Here is an 11,923-nt window from a genome sequence, read left to right as displayed (position 1 = left end):
CATGACTGATAACTGTTCTGTCCTGAGCTTTTGTTTTTACAGCACCCACTTGACCACACCAACAGTTTCTCGCCACCAAAAGGGGGTACTTGCAAAGAATAGGGAGGAATATCATCAGAAGTGGGAAAGGTAATATGTGATAACATTATTAATTTCACGTATGGTCAAATTCTTAAAACTTGACCCCTAACAGGAAAAATTCTTCAGACATTTAGAGACAGAGTGGAGTTCTAGATGGACATAATGTAGCAAACCACATAAGGATGGAGCGTTGGAATCAATAAGATGGTGAAATAACATGCAGGAAAAATGTTGACCATGTTGATTATGTTTATTCCAGTGTGCAGAGATTGGCTAATCTGACCAGGAAACGTTATAAAATGGATTGTCGGAACAGTCAGCGTTAAAGTCACCTTTGACAGTCCAGACTAACATGGCGTTGGACATCTTCAGGGCAGAAAAGGGTTGGTGTGACCAAGGTGTGGTTTGGCTTGTTGTATGTATATTTCAAGATGATACAGCTCTGGATGGACCAGTTACCAGGGCATGGAAGGAGGAAAGACTCATTAAATGAGGAGAAGGAATTTTCTGGGATTGGAGATCCTCTGGGTGAGTGGTTGACTAAAGGCATGCATAAAATAAAAGCTATCGTTTGTTATTGATTGGTAATAGATTGATAATTGGCCACATTTACATTTGTATTGACTTGTTGTGGACGTAGTCTACTTCATGTTTAAGCACTCTAATTAACAGATTGAAAATAGTGACATTAAAGGAAGAATATGCAGCGCCAACCTGTCAGATGCCAGTGCCGGTGGGGCTCAGTGATGAATCAGGTGAGCTGGATTCATGGCTGAATCAAAACATAGATGCCCCTGCTGTGGTTAGTAAGGGATAAAAAGGGGGTGTTTTATGTTATTGTAGCATCAGCATTATTGTTACATCAGAATCATATAACAAGCATTGCATTAAACATTTATTGAAGCTATTGATATTACATTAACATTTGTATTACAGTGATTGTTATAACCCCATGTTAATCTTCTATCTACAGGTGTCAAAAGTAGCCAACAAGTTCATGTTGAAGTGAAGTTCATATTAATACAGGTTTTGTTTGTAGACAATTGTGAAGACGCAGGCTCTGGGCGGAGCCAGGAGTTGAATAGATCTAACATGACAATTAAATTGATTTCATTCCTTAACACAGGATAACAAGACCGGAGCAACGACACTGGATAGGAGAAAGTCTGATACTTTCTAAGATATGAGGTCACTAACCTTTTCTTTTAATTTTCTAGCTCCGTTGAATTGACACATGGGAATGTGTCAAAAAAGGGGGGGGGGGGGAGTTGAGTTTTAACATCAAACAAGGGTTATATGAACATTTTTATGACTTCATTTGTGTTTTAATAACTTAAGTATGGTAAAACTTAAGCTAATAATGACCCAAAAGGTTTCCAGATTTTTTAGAGAACCCGTGAGAAGCATGAATCATTATTTCCATGTTTAAGCATTGATCATTGAAATGAACTGAATAGCGTATAGAAGATCAAATGCCTGTGTTCACGAGAAGCTGAGTACCACACTGGAGAGGAAACCGTGGGACGGTAGGCGGAAGGAAAGGATTTTTGTGAAAAGTGGGGGACACATGTTAGAATTAGAAATGGCTAATTTGTTTTTGATGTCTTTTATTAGAATGAGTGGTTTTAATCATTTTCATACATACCTTGCAAATGTGCTTATAATGAGTTGGCACTCGGTCTTTTGAAGCATCGTTCGGCGATAGTCCGGACTGATAAAGTGTAGGAAATGCCAGTGCAGCGGGCTAAATGCAAACACGCTTACACACACACACATACACTAAATTAGTATAAGTCCTTGGGACATTCTGAATGTTCTAAACCAATTCTGAACCACCAAAAGATCAGTAGACAACAACATTAGATTGTTAGAGCTAGGAAGAGAGGTGTTTTGGTTTTCTGTCTCTTACAGAGAAAGGAACAGACACCAGACGAGGTCACAGATATACGAGGATCCTTCGCAGCAGAGACAGACACGGTGACTGCTGAAACATCAACTGGGTTCAAGTGTCATGGCATTTTGGGCTCCAGCTAGTCACCTCAAAAGGATGGATCCCATAAACACAGCAATAACCATGAAGGGGTTGGTGGAAATCCAGGAACACCACACCAACGAGGTTTGAGAGGCTCTTGGTCATAAGGGGTCACGTTCCTGTTCCTTTTTCTGGGGAACACAGCTGTGACCCCAGAATACACAGATCATTGTTTGAAATCGGGGCAGAATAATCCCCTGATCTGTGCAACGACTGAAGGGTTGTTTAACCCCTGACGTTGAAGAAAGGAGAGCAGAGAATCACCCGACTGGAAGACACTGGTGCCTACAGCAATAAAATAAAGGTTAAAAGCTCCTCGGACAGAGTGTTCGCCCGGGGCGCCAATCAGGCTAGGACTGCCACTGTGGATACGTATAAAGTATAGAAAGGCATGTTCAGTCACGTTCAGTGGGTGTTTAATCTAGTGACTCCACCTCAAGTAAGTGGCCCCCATAAACAGGAAATTTGGCTTAAATTTTGTAGAATGGAAGGAAGCTAAGCCATGAAGTCCATCTTTTATTCAGTCACTGTTTGAACTTTTCAGCTTCCAAATGTTTCTAAATTATAACACGACCAAAGAATGGAAACAAGTTATCACACTGAACAGTGTTTATGTAAAATTCTGAGTGTCACCTTCAGGTTTCCTGTGAACACATCGTCTTACCAGCATAACTAGTAACACCGGTAGAATGATGTGGAGAGGAAGAGGATAGAGGAGATGTGGATGTAGGTGGAGGTGTGGTGGTGTATTCGCCTAAAATAAAGCAAACACAGTCATTAAGTTGTCATCACATTGTGAATGTTGAAACCTGCAGAAGCACAGACAGGTGAGTGTGTCACCTGTGACAGTGATCCAGCTGGATGGAGACTCTCCATGACCGCTGATGTCACACTTGTAGAGGCCTTCATCAGACCTGGAAACATGCTGGATGGTCATGTGACCTGTAGGCTGCTTCCTGATGAGGGAGCCATCTTTATAGAAAGCAGCTGGGAGGTTGGAGGGAGTGGTCTTTGTTTTACAGAGCAGAGTGACGTCATCTCCCTCCATCACAGGGAGGACAGGACTCTGCAGGATCACTGATCCACCTCAACACAGAGACAAACTACAGCATTTCATCCATTTACACACAGCTTCATCAACACTAACTCCACACACTCAGCTTACCAGTGACTGTCAGGTTAACCATGTTACTGATGGGACCCTCTCTGGACTCACACCAGTAAACTCCACTGTCCATGTATACATGTAACTGTTGTTACAGGAAGAAGCAGCTGCTTCTCCTTCCACATCTCCACATTGAGTCCTCTGTTGTTTGCTTGTGTTTCTCCTCAGAGTCCATCCAGCAGAACTGTCGTCGTCCTCACAGCTCAGAGACACAAAGTCTCCTTCAGAGAACTGAGAGCTGCTGGGACTCACAGTCAGATGAGCTGTGAGGGTTACAATGAAGAACTGATTTTACAGTGCGCCCCAGGGTGGCTGTGGCTACAATGTATCTTGCCATCACAAGTGTGTGAATTTGAATGGATGTGTAGAGTGCTTTGGGGTCCTTAGGGACTAGTAAAGCGCTATTCAAATACAGACCATTTACCATTTACACTACATTCAGTCATTTACCCATTCACACACTGGTAATGTCAAGCTACATTGTAGCCACAGCTGCACTGGGGTGCACTGACAGAGGCGAGGCTGCCGGACACTGGCGCCAACGGGCCCTCTGACCATCTCCAGTAGGCAACGGGTGAAGTGTCTTGCCCAAGGACACAACGGCCGAGACTGTTGGAGCCGGGGCTCGAACCTTCTGATTACAAGACAAACTGCCAACTCTTGAACCACGATACGCCCCAGCATGAATGATTTGATCTTTTCACTGCCTGCTGTGTTTCCTCGACTCCTGAGCAAAGATAAAGAGTCAGTTCAGACCTGCAGTTGGTCCTCGTGGTGTTTTGAACTTGAATTCAGCCTGATTTGTTTTTCATGTCTTCTCCTTCATCATCAGTTATCAGGAGAGCAGACAGTCAAAGTACAAGAATTCAAACAAACACAGAGATTCTACTTACAGAGCAGACACAGCACAGATGTTTCCTTCATCGTCCTTCTCACTCATTTGAGCTTTTTTTTTCATTTCTCTCACTGACACCAAGTAAAGCCCGCCCTCTTCCTCTGAGCAGGAGTTTTTCTATTCCCCTTCCTATTCTAGACAGCGCTGGAGCACTTTTTTCATTCTGTAAAGATATAATTTTAAATAGTTTCATCAATTGTAACACACTGAAATACATCTTTCTCTTAACGCACTTTGAATTTAAAAACTGTTGCGAAATCTAGCTACATAAACCTTATCAGTTAAATATAAATGTAAATAAAAAGATAAAAGTATGTAACTACTCTTGGAATATAACCTGATTTTATCTCTATGATGCTCTCATTCATAGAGTCTCTTTCTGCCGTGATATGTTTACAATGGGACTTCTACCAGCCGGCAAAGATATTGTCGATATACTGGAGTCAATCGACAAACGATTGTCCAGTTTCGATGTAAGGCTGTCCTTGGTGGAGATTCTTCACCGGGAATTTAAATCCTTGCGAGAATCCCTGGAGTTCAGCCAGCAGCAGGTAGAAACGCTCGCTGCTGAAAATGCCACGCTAAGGGAGTCACGTATGTACAGAAATAAGATAAACTAAGAATAAAAAATAGAAATGAATGAGAATAAATAAATACAACAGTACATAGAATAAATACGATAGTACATACATGGCGTGGAACAGTGCATTACAGAAAAGTGCAACTATTGGAAGTGAGAGGAGATGGTACATGTACAGTGTTATGTGGTCCAAAAAGTGTGAAGAGGGGAGTCCAGTGTGGAAGAGGGCAGCATGCTGTTCAGGAGCCAGACTGTTTGGGGGGAAAACGATTGCACAATCTCGCCGACCTGCTCCTAATGATGCAGAGTCGTTTTCTGGATAGAAGAGGAGTAAACAGTTGGCGGGAGGAGTGATGCGGGTCAGCCATGATACTATTAGCTTTAAGAATGCAGCAGGAGGTGTAAACACCCTGACGACTGGGTAGACAATGCACTCAGTGGGTGTGTTACAGGAGAGCAGCTGCTTTACAAATGAATACAGTTTAATCTCAAAACATCCTTCACATATGTTAAATAGGGGAAATATTGACTTCCTATTCCAGGGGTCTGCAACCTTTAACACCCAAAGAGCCATTTGGACCCGGTTTCCATGCAAAAGAAAACACTGGGAGCCACAAATACTTTCTGACATCTAAAATGAAGATACTGTATATATTGTTTTTTACATTTATGCTTTGTGTGAACAACTAAAGTGTTTTGCTTATAAAATCCATGAAATGCTAATTAACACATTTTGAACTCTTAAAGAGATATAACAAAAGGAACTAAAATGATCCATGTAGCAAACAAAAACTCTTGTGAGCCGCCACTCTCATGTCGCCTTTGGGCTTTTGGAGCCTCAACCTGACTTTTAAAACCTAATTGAAAAAAAGCACTATGCTGCTAAAAAATTAAAAATAGATATTTGCAAAATTCTGCCTAAATATGTTTTTTACCAGATTAATGTGTGTGGCGGGGCGTGGTCTGCAGTGAAGCTGCATGGGAGGCGGACGCACCTGAGCGGCACCCGCAATCACGCCTCGCTGCCTTATGTCTGGCTGTGAGCTGAAAAGCTACAGCCGGCTGTGTGGGTACAGCTACCGTGTGTGAAAAGTGGTCAATAAAGAAATTCTGAAAAGCGTGTTAATGCAAACATCGTCGGGTCTGCCGTGGTATGTTTACAATGGGACTTCTGCTCCTGAACCTCTGCGCACAGCGTCTGCAGATCGAGGCTGTACGAAGTGACTTTCATCTTTACGCAGGACTGTAAGCTGTCGTCTGTGAGGCGTGAGCGGTGTTTGTTTTTAACATAGTTCATGGTGGAGAATAGCTGATGACATAATGTGGATTCAAAGATCCATCTGGGGTTGAAAGTCTTGATAAATGCACTGCGTTTCTGCAGGTACACTGGCTTCTGCGAGTGTGACGCCTATTTTGAGCGATAAAAAAAAAAAAATAGAATATAATTTTATTTTTATATTTATTTAAGCCCTATAATCATTATTATAATCACTATAATCACTATAATCTTCCAATTTAGAAGTACAAGTTAACTACTACAAGTACAACTTCCTGTTTCTGTTTTCCTGCACATTTTGCTCTGCGGAAATGCTGATGTGTGAAAGAAGTGGACGGACAAGGTAAGCAACTCATGTTGTAACTGACGTCAGAGGCCAGAGATTTTGGCGGAATTAAAGCAAATGGTAGTTTAGATTTGAACAAATTCATTTAAGCTTCAGTATTACTAAATACACTTATCAATTGTCTTATAACTAACAACATTTGCTTAATCATCTCCAACATCCTGGAGAACAACGGGGAGAGTTTAGAGGCTCTCCAAGATTACATTGACCAGTGCTTCCAGGATCTTGTAATGAAGACGGCCCAGAGTGCAGCTTTCCCGACTAAATCTGAGACGTCGTCGTCGAAAAGACAACGCCCGGCAGATTCCCCTGGCACAACATTGCCAGCCGGCAAAGATATTGTCGATATACTGGAGTCAATCGACAAACGATTGTCCAGTTTCGATGCAAGGCTGTCCTTGGTGGAGATTCTTCACCGGGAATTTAAATCCTTGCGAGAATCCCTGGAGTTCAGCCAGCAGCAGGTAGAAACGCTCGCTGCTGAAAATGCCACGCTAAGGGAGTCGGTGAAATCTCTCATTGACAATGTTACTCAGATAAATAGAGAAAATAAAAAAAAAATAAAAGAAACAGTTATTGATCTACAAGCTCGCATGCGTGATAATCTGGTATTTTCTGGTATTCCAGAAGAGAGGACGCGGAGACTACAGTAAAAAGCTTCATCAAAACTCACCTGAAGCTGCCAGAGGACATGGTGAAGAACATCGTCTTCGATAGGGTACATCGCCTCGGCCCCATGCAGGCTGCGACCGGGAGACCACGTCCTATTGTGGCCAAATTCGGCCACTTCAAACAAAAGGAACATGTGAAAAGACGTGGCAGGGAATTAAAAGGAACGGACTTCAGCGTGAACGACCAGTTCCCCAAAGAGATCCTGGAACGACGCAGGGTCCTCTACCCAATCCGACACGGCTTCATCCAGAAGGGCTCCCGCGCTGTCATCGCTGTGGACCAGCTGTACGTGGATGGACAGCTCCACCGCGACCCCAACATCACTCCGTGGCTGTATTAACTTCAGACCAGATAAGAATCCGCTACACCCTTTCCCTATCCACTCACACTAACTTGCATTAACATCTGTTTAACTTATCGGTATCAAATCGCATCTTAAGTGTGATTTCATAGCAGAATTAACACCGTCAACACTCTCCGTCAGTGGTTTGATTGGAATGTTTCCGTTTTTGGGTTTTTTTCTTCTCGTTTTTTTTCTCTTTTCCCCCTCTTGTTTTTATGCTGCTCACCCTCGTCCTTGGTTTCTTTCTTTTTTTCTTTCACTGCTTTGATCACCTGCTTCCACACTCATCCACAAACAACATCATTTATTTCGACACTTACTCACTGCACGATCACGCACAGTCATGTGCTCAACGGCAGCACATTTACATCAGTCAGACAGCGCACACAGTCATATAGGATACACACACTTAAGTCAAGCGTACTCATATTAGTAAATATGCACACACATAGTCAGACTCAGGGAGCATCTCGCCACACATTTTTTCTCTCTCTCCTTCTCTTTATTTATGAACAAGTGATGTATTCTCTCCACCTGTCTAAGTGACACACACAGCATACATCCCTAGTTATACACAAACATCTATGGGTGCACTGAGGTTTGTTACATGGAATGTAAATGGAACTGGCTCCAGAGAAAAGAGGTTAAAAATATTTAACCAACTCAAAAAACTACAGGCAGATGTTGTCCTTTTACAAGAGACCTACAGACCTCTTAGAGGTTCGAATGAACTTAAAACACCTGAGTTTCCTAATGTGTTCTCAGCTTGTTATAATTCTAGACGAAGGGGAGTAGCAATTTTAATACATAAAAATATTAATTTCACAGTAAACGATACAGTTATAGATCCAGAGGGCAGATTCTTAATCATTAAACTATCTATACTTGATAAAAAGCTATGTATTGTAAGTGTATATGGTCCAAATGTTGATGATCCCTCATTCTTTCACGGTTTTTTCAGTGCACTCTCTGAACACTTAGATGGCACACTTGTGCTTGGAGGCGACCTCAACCTTGGACTAAATGAAGAAATGGATAGGCTCAATACAGCAGGAACTAAGCGCAATTGGCAGTCCACACATATAATCAAACAGTATATGAGCGACTTTGGTCTTTGCGATGCATGGCGCTCCCTTCACCCCACCAGTAAGGAATATACTTTTTTTTCACATGTTCATCACTCCTACTCTCGTCTAGATTATTTTTTGGTCAGCAGCTCACTGCTGAGTGACGTTTCAGACACTGAGATTCACCCTATAGTTGTCAGCGATCATGCTCCTGTATCTTTAACACTAATGCACAAGAATAATACTACGCCAAGTAAAAACTGGAGATTTAATACATCACTGCTTAAAAATGAAGACTTTATTAAATATTTTAAAAAAGAGTGGACTTCATATTTAGACTTTAATGACACTCCCGGAACATCAGCTTCTGTTTTATGGGAAGCAGGGAAAGCTGTGATGAGAGGTAAAATAATTTCTTTCTCATCACATAAAAAGAAAAAAGAAAACAAAAATATTCAGGAATTAGAAAAAACCATCAAATCACTATAAGAAGCCTACGCGTCCCACCAAGATCAGGAAACATTGAACAAAATACACAAAACAAAACTAGAATTGAATGAGATAATTGATTTAAAAAAACAAAATTCTTAGTACAAAGACTACGCTTACAAAATTATGAACATAGTAATAAATCCGGTCAATTTCTAGCAAACCAGCTAAAAATAAATAAAGAAAAAACAACTATATGTGCTGTTCAAGATTCATCTGGGAACACAATATATGAACCGAAACAAATAAACAACATTTTCAAGTTGTTTTGCGAGGATTGAGCTGCACAAACTGTTGCTCAGGTAGAAATCTGCTGTTACAGAATAATTAGAGTCACTGACTAAATCAAATGACACGACAAAGACTGTATAAAATAATCTGAACAACAAAGCAAATACTGTGAATTATAGGGAATCAATAATCGGAGTGTGAAGGATGCGCTGATCTGCTACAGTTGAAAGACATCTCAAACAAATTTTATTACTTAAAATTAAATAAGGTAGAGCTCTCTTCCATTGGCATGTTTTTGGGTTTTGTCCCACTTAATATTATTCCCCTCTCTTGATGTTACATTTTTTTTGCTGTAAAGTTTAGTAATATTATTAATGTATTATCAGTAGTGATGAGAACGGCGTTACAAGTAACGTTGTTACTAGCGGCGTTACTTTTTTCAGTAACGAGTAATCTAACTAATTACTAATCCTATCTTTACAACGCTGTTACAGTTACTAACAAGAAAATGCGGTCTGTTACTATTTTTCAACAAACAGACGGTTGAAGCTGTGTTCACATTACCGCAGCTTATATCAGCTGCACAGAAGTAGCTGTAAGTAATCTGGACGCTACAGCTTAAGCAGCTGTGCGCTCTCCCGCGGACGGTAACCACAATCACTGTCTAGCACAACACCTGGAGCTAAGGGGACAAAACAATCGCTTGAGTGCTGCTGTTTGACTGAGGAAGAATAAAGTATTCGTGGTAAGCCAATCACGTGACCACTTAAAGACAAAGCAACAAGGTGATATATACCAGTTTATAAATTGTGTTGATAGGCCACGTAAAACCAGAGTCATGATAAACAATATATTAGCGGCGTTTTTTCCTCAATTGTTCCGTCACGTGTACTGTCTAAAGACAGCGCTAGCAAGACCTCTCTGCTTATGAGCAAAAAACAAAACAGGGGAAGTTTTAGGAGTGACGGCGAGAGAGAGAGAGAGAGAGAGAGTTTTTATTATTTTACATTTACAATTTTTTTTTCCTGGGGACCCTGTGACGCCCCATTGAAGAGCCGTAGGCTGTGGATCTCTTAAGATCTCACTGTTGGGTTTGTAAGGCCGTGTTACTCCTAAATGTCTGTCTTGTTTAAAGAGAAGATATAAAACAAAGTTCTAAGCTAATCGACCTTAGAGTTCTCCTTTTTTAAACAGAATCAAAAATGGAATCGGAATTGTGAAAATCTTATCAATACCCATCCCTACCTCCAATTTTTCACACCAGTCTATTAATTAATAAAAGACCAAGACAGACTTTTAATTCATTTGAAAGCCTGATGCTTAACCTTGTCCACCCCAGCTGTAAAACTCAGAAACCAGTCTTACTTGTTATCATCTATCGTCCACCTGGGCCTTACACAGAGTTTCTGTCTGATTTCTCAGACTTTTTATCTGATTTAGTTCTCAGCTCAGATAAAATAATTATTGTGGGTGATTTTAACATCCATGTAGATGCTAAAAATGACAGCCTCAACATGGCATTTAATCTGTTGTTAGACTCAATTGGCTTCTCTCAAAATGTAAAAGAACCCACCCACCACTTTAATCACACTCTAGATCTTGTTTTAACATATGGCATAGAAACTGAACATTTAACAGCCTTTAACCTTCCCCGAGGCTTAATTATTATTAATCTTTTTACAGGTTTCTTTCTGTAAAAGGGACCCTTTCCTTCCCACTGTTGTCAAAGTCTTTGTTCATAGGGGATCATCTAAATTTTAGGGTTTTCTCTGTTTTATTGTAGGTCTTTACAATAAAATATAAAACATCTTGAGGATTTGAATTGAGATAATTAAGATGAGTGAAGAGACCAGCTGCACATTTTCCATTTTTGTCCTTCATGTGACCACTAGAGGGAGATGTTTGCTTGGGACTAGTATGAATGTCTTGGTTGTCAGTGGATCACCACTTGCAAAGTTTGTTGCAATCTTTTAAAAGCTCAGTTGTGTTGATGCAATTATAATAAATACCAACTATTAAAGAAAAAAGTGTATTTTTCAGTTCACTTTTTCTGTATTACATTTCAAGTCATGTCATGTTTTGCATGCTCTCTCTGCAGCATCAAATTATTTTGTATTAAAACTTAGTTTATGTACCTAAAACCTACCAAAGAATTTGTTTTCTATTGTGGTGGTGATGCAACATTTAACTGCTCATAATCTAAATTATAGTATAATATATATGCATATTTTTAATTAATTGAAATAGAGTTTTATTGTCATGATCTATAGGCAGGCTGGACTCAAACACAGGAAATGGAAAAATATCTTTAGTGAGTTTATTTACAGTGAAAGTTAAAGTATTTGCTAGTGATGGTATGTACATTTGTTATAATGCATGTATGATTCTCCTAACATCAAATGTAACACGTCATAACGTCCTGCGGACTTTTAACTTCTTTCAAGTAATGAAAAGGTTCATTACTTGAAGGAATGATTGCCCACTCTACAGAGCTGAGTTGCCAGCTTCTGTTTATTATCATGTAGCATTTCTGTGAGATATCAGGGTAACGTTATGGTTATGTTATGAGCTGTTTATTATTATTATTACTTAGCAAGGAGTTCTATTCAAGTTCTTTTCCTGGCTCAACGTCTCTAATTATGTCGGACACTGTTTCGTGCTGTGTTTGGTTTTGCGCCGAAACAGCGCAAAACCCGCCGACGCGTCACTTCCTACCGCGTCAGGTACTGAGGCAGGTACTGACTGG

General features: G+C 40.5%; 1 pseudogene across 1 annotated transcript; it reads right to left on the bottom strand.

Annotated features, from left to right (window-relative positions):
* Nucleotides 1–2,437: 2,437 nt before the first annotated feature.
* Nucleotides 2,438–3,569, bottom strand: LOC146521289 (Fc receptor-like protein 5; annotated as a pseudogene). Its single transcript, XR_014871973.1, has 3 exons — nt 3,279–3,569; nt 2,954–3,199; nt 2,438–2,867 (listed from the first exon to the last, which is right to left on the bottom strand). The product of XR_014871973.1 is annotated as an Fc receptor-like protein 5 (transcript).
* Between the last annotated feature and the right edge of the window lie 8,354 nt (nt 3,570–11,923).

Source organism: Neolamprologus multifasciatus, chromosome 3, assembly GCF_963576455.1.
Source record: "Neolamprologus multifasciatus chromosome 3, fNeoMul1.2, whole genome shotgun sequence".
Lineage (NCBI taxonomy): Eukaryota > Metazoa > Chordata > Actinopteri > Cichliformes > Cichlidae > Neolamprologus > Neolamprologus multifasciatus.
Note: the sequence above shows the minus strand (reverse complement) of the source record. Positions and strands in the feature narration are given on the sequence as shown.